Genomic DNA, 5578 nt, shown 5'->3' on the forward strand with positions numbered 1-5578 from the left:
CGCGGGCCGGGCCGGGCCGCGCCGCGGCCGAGGGCCGGGCCGGGGGAAAGCTACGCTTCTTCCTCTCATTGTTCGCCGCTGTTGGCGCGGGGAGCTCTGCCGGGGGAGCTCTGCCGGGGGACCTCTAGCGGCAGCGCCGCACCGCCTGAACGGAAAAAGACACCACCTACGGTTTTTTCAGGCTGGTGTGTATTAGTAGCACATTTTAAAAGGCGCAGTTGGATTTCTGAAGACTCTTAGAACTACCAGACAGGAAGAACACGAAGACATCATTTTATTTGGAGTGGGGGAATCGGAAGAAGTAGTCTTCCTAGCGCACCTGTTTTTAAACTCAAAGGTATAGCTGTAAACAAATAGATAGCCACATACTACTTGTAGATTTATACACATACCTAGAAATTCAATGTTATTCAACACAACCACAAACTCTTTAGATTGGAAACCGCGTATCAGACTCCCTACTCCCTTGTAAGCAGCACGGCAAAGAAGAATGGCAGGCCGAAAGATGCTAAAGGCTTAAAATGGGGAGAAAGAGGAGGCAGCATGGCATTTTTCCTCAATGACATCTTTGCAACCGTACTCCAAAGAATGACCATAAGCATAATTCATGAGCACGTTTCTAATAATCTGGAAGCAGTTCTACCATGCTACACAATCCCCGTCCTCAACAGATACCACCTAAAATCTTAATTGAATCAAAAAAACCCTGCCCCAAACACCAATTTATTTTTGGGTGCAGCTGCAGCATAAGTAACAACTGATAGCAACAGGTTGCCCTGAAAAATTTAGGATACACGGGGACTCCTTGCTTTATTACTCACTCTGCACTTTGATCCTCCAAATCCTGCCCCCCTGGAGCAGCATGCAGGGAATGCTCCACAGACAGAAGCTTTTAGTTTCCTGCCCACTGCCAGCAGAATCTCACACTGGGTTTATTCCTGGCAGAGTAACTTGGCTGACTGACCTCAGCTCACGTCCCCGGGGCCCGTTTTCCAATACATTCTTTGCACAGTTACGCACTTTCTTCGATGCTACAGCTGTGAGAGAAACCAACTTACTCATCTTTTTGAAAGCTGCAGTCAGAAGTGCAGTGCTGTTTTAATCTCAGTTTTTACGTAGTACCACTGAATATGAAAGACTTTCAAACTTTTGTGCCCCCATCAGGCCCTTAGAAAAGTATTCTAAGGGCATGGGGAAAAAAATTTAAAAAAATCACTAACCAGAGGCTGACCTGACAGGTGAAATTTCCAAACCATCTAATGCTGACATTAGGCAATCTCAGACTTTCAGTTATTTCGCTATGCAGGCAGGTAGCAATGCAAGCATAGGAAGGAAGTTTAGAGCAGAATTCTCAGAACATGCCAGAAGCGCTCTTCAGGTTATGATCTGTTGTTTGCATTTATTGCTCTACGGAGCGTTTGCCCTAAATGGTTTCATTTTAACTCGGTACATGTCTGACATAATCTTCATTACTTCTGAAGCACGTTTATAACAAGGAAAACTTAAGTAACTAACTTCCAGTCCATGTCACAAAAGACCAACTAAAAAAGAAAATTTCTGACATATAATAAACATTGCAGAATAAAGGCAAGTTCGATGAGTAACACTGAGGTATCATTCAGTAACTTCTACTGCTAGCCATGTGTACTTCTTGCAAACACAGCTGTGCTGGTTTTATTCAGCAGCTGTGCATTCTGCAATGCTAGGTGCCCTCATGCCTTCTGCATTACTTTAAATTCGGACACATCTGCATTGTTATAAAGCTACTTTAGCAAAAAGGAACTACATACTGCCAGGAGTTACAAATCTAACTGACAACCTCTACAATAACAAGCCTTTATTTAGCAAGCCTGGAATTTTCACGCAACAGCTACAAACGCCTTTAGTAGCCAAACTTTGTACATTTATATTTCAACACAAACGTAGTTTCAAAAATATTATCTTAGAATTTCAGCAACATGGCCATGACTGACGCACGATTACTGAGCACTGTGGTATCTTTCTCCTTTACCTACACCTTCCACTCCCCCTCAATAATTAGCATTTTACTTTACAAAGTTTTTTTTTAAACAGCCTGTGTGAATGACAGCGTGCGAAATAAAACTGCAATATATGATGGTGAAAAAGGGTTCCTGTTATTTCAAATGCTTAAAATACATACATTTATTTCAGAAATATTTGGGGAGCCAAAAAAATGAGAATACTCCACCCTCGCCTTGTTTTACCAGTTAATCTTTGACATGACTCTTGGACTGAAAGAGCAGCAGTAAGTGCACATCTCAAACCTCCCCCACCTCCAGAAGCACAGTCCTACAGCCTTTACTTTTCAAAAAGTAAATGCTTGAAACTCCTCAGTCTTACGGTACACAGCAGAGAAGATCACCCGCTATTTTTTTACTGTGCCTGCTGTTTTCCCCTTACCTTGTCCAGCGATCCAAAGACACCGAGTCTCCTTTCACATACGTGTAGCCGGAAAAACCCCACAGCGCTCCAAGACTTTTTCTCCCGGAGCCATCTCATCTGTATTCCTCGGGAACTGACTTACTGTGTTCCTCTTGTCCGAAACAGCTGCTATCCCGGCTAACCCACCTTCTTCGCAGATCACTCATAGTGAAAACATTCCTCACTTCCTGTCTCAAAAAACTTGCTCTGGATATCATTCCACTGGGTAAAGAGCTGGGGGTGGAAGAAAATATTACAACAAAATAAACCTGTGCCAGCCAGCTCTTCAGGCAGCCTCTTTCATGTGACGCTGCGCTGCATGAGCGCAAATTGCATTCTCGGGAATATTTTCAAATCGCCTGTCTCTGCGTGCCTCTGTGTGTGTGCATTTAATTTCTTTTCCTGGAGGCGTTCCCCTCGCTCTATCCATGCGGAAGGATACGCTGAAAGAATTAAAGCGAAGGCCCGTATGCTTGTAGCCCATTACCTCAGAGAGTTGGAATGCCTGGCAGGGAGAATGTCAGCAATGAACAGCTGCTTCTCTGGCTACAGGGGCGTTACAGAAATAGGGGTTACAACAAATAGCAGGCAATCCTTGCTTTTTTTAATCATATGATCATTTATTTTAAGCCTTTCCAATTAAGGCAAATCTCTTACCAAAAAATTTGTTGGTCTTATTTTCACCCAGCTTGGAAATATTCTCAAGGTTTAATCCATATGTGCCATACCAAGTGATCTATGCACATACATTTATGTCTGCAGCTAAAAGCAAAGTCCTTGAAAAGCTTCGGCTGTTGGTAATATACACAGCAAGAAAATGCAGATTAAAGACTGATCTTTCAGCCCTTGCTTGGACTTAAAACTCCCAAAGGTGTCAGTAGAAATTATGCCCTTAATAACAACTGTCTTAACAAGCATTAAATGTGTATCAATTAAGTAATATTAATAATGTTTAACCAATGCAAACATCATATAAGGGGCTGCACTCCAGTCCCACAAATATATGGAGACCTCTGTGTGTGTGCATGTGCGCATGTAAAATCAGCAATTGTATGCAATTTGGAATTTTATGGCTCTTCACATTGTGTGAGCCAGGCAGAAGTATATACAAACTTGAAAGAGGTCAGGGATGAGGAAAAAGATAAAGTGAGTATGTGAACACTGACTCATGACTGTAAAACTTAGAAAGTGTTTTGGTAATGTAAAGTGTACAAACATGCTACTGTCTGAGCAGGTCTGACCTGCAGATCTGCTATGCAAATAGCATGTTACTCAGGAGGACACTAATCTCAGCTGAAATACGTAGGCAATTTTGTACTATGATGAATTCTTCTGAGTTATTTCTCTTAGACACAACCGGCTTTCCTCTAATCAGGGGAATACCTCTTCCCCCCCCCATACGTCAGCCATAGTTATGATAAGCAGTCCATAAGCCAAGGAAAGAACTCATTCAGGGAAATTTTATATTGAGTAAAATAAACTAACTTTGAACTAAACTAAGCGGATACCCTTTTCTAATGGTATCTGCGACAGGCCAGAACTGTGGTTACTCACTGGAGAAAACTGACCAATACAATGCATGACAAATCCAAGCCATGAAAATTCAGGGTAAGAGGCAACCCTTCCTATTTCTGGACAATTCATACCGGAAACAAGGTCTCAATTCTCTTATCTGTCACATTTCCTATTCTAAATCTTGATCACACCCATTTCCTGCCTAATTCCCTGCCTAGAAGTTGCATTTATTAAGAGTTTTCTTACTTTCCATAGTTACTCCTTACCATATTTTCTTTCTTTGCATTTACGTTAAAGACAACACATCATCTTAAAAGAGACAAGCAGGACACTGTCAATATGCTCCTCTGCACCTTACATTTCTTTTTTTGAAGCTCATCAAACCTATTCCTGAATTAAATTTTTTCTTCTGCTTCCTATAATCCCAGTTTCTATCCTAACTTTGTGTTTTTCTGCGCTTTCTCCAGTTTTGCCCTATCATTTTTTGCCTCATCAGCTCTCCATTACCTGCTTTGCTCCAACTATCAACTCTAATAAATACGACAAAGAGACAAAGGCGTCCATGAACACGTGAGGAACTCTGATGAAGACACATCAGTAAGACATAGAGTGATTGCCTCAGGGCGCTACGCAGTGCTTCTGCTTCTCCCCTGTAACCCCTGGTCAACACTCATGACACGCATGGGCAGAAATACCTGCATCTTTTGCTGTACTTTACTCTCTAGTTGAAGATTATGGGAGGAAAAGACTAATACCCTACAGCCGAATGTTGCAGCCCTTGTTCTGTAAGTACAGAGAAAAGTTTCTGCCCCTTGGGTTGGATACTGCCTGCCCATAGTGGAACAGGGATAAACCTGCTTTGTTCTTATTGACATCTTCCCTTCTGGAACAGTTTTGTTTTTTTTTCCATCCCTGTCCAAATGCATGATTGCAGTTGAGTATATCAGCCAACAGGGTGAAGGTTGATGCAAGTATTCACCTTGTTCCGATTCTGGGAACTCTGTCCAGCATTAAGTCTTTGCATTGACTAATGGTAAGGCAGAAAGTTGGAAGTGAGCCAAATAGGGAGCAAAATCAGTGACCCTCCAGGCAGAAAAGCGGTATGCATGTATATACTCCTCAGCCAAGTGGAGAGTTAACCGTCTGTGATAAAAAAACACAGGCAGGATAATCCAGAAACTATGAGTTAAAGGGGCATTCCCAGGATGCTGAAACAATGAAGAAGTCATGTGGAAAAATATCTTGATTTGCTCACTAGCCATGCAAAATAGTGATTTCATGAACTGAAAAGTCAGAATACTTCTGATTCTACATGTGACTCCTAAAGCTGTTCTCTGAACAAATTCACTGTATTCATCACTTCCATATTTTGGCTCTGTGTCTGAAGCCTCCCTGTTTCTCCATCATTCCATTTCTTATTTGTGAAAAAGCAAGAGATAGCTGGGTCTTTATGCATCATTACATATTTCTTGATGGTAGTGGAGAGAATGGAAGGTGCTAGAAAAATGAGCATACAATATGTCTATTACATGCTTGAAGCCTGAAATTTCATGTTTGCAAGGTTCATTTTTACTTATAAGGCACTGTAAAATGTTGAACCATGTTTGGTTTATATTAGGAG

The 5578-nt window shown here is 41.8% G+C and overlaps 1 protein-coding gene across 2 annotated transcripts in view; it reads right to left on the bottom strand.

The window, feature by feature from the left end:
- Positions 1-2840, bottom strand: part of PTPN21 (protein tyrosine phosphatase, non-receptor type 21) — a 47916-nt gene extending 45076 nt beyond the window's left edge. For both annotated transcript variants that reach the window (XM_009280760.1, XM_009280759.1), the window contains exon 1: positions 2422-2840. The gene's annotated coding sequence lies outside the window, so the exon portion shown is untranslated. The remainder of the gene's footprint in view (positions 1-2421) is intronic.
- Between the last annotated feature and the right edge of the window lie 2738 nt (positions 2841-5578).

This window comes from Aptenodytes forsteri, unplaced genomic scaffold (assembly GCF_000699145.1).
Source record: "Aptenodytes forsteri isolate BGI_AS27 unplaced genomic scaffold, ASM69914v1 Scaffold193, whole genome shotgun sequence".
In the NCBI taxonomy this organism is placed as follows: Eukaryota; Metazoa; Chordata; class Aves; order Sphenisciformes; family Spheniscidae; genus Aptenodytes; species Aptenodytes forsteri.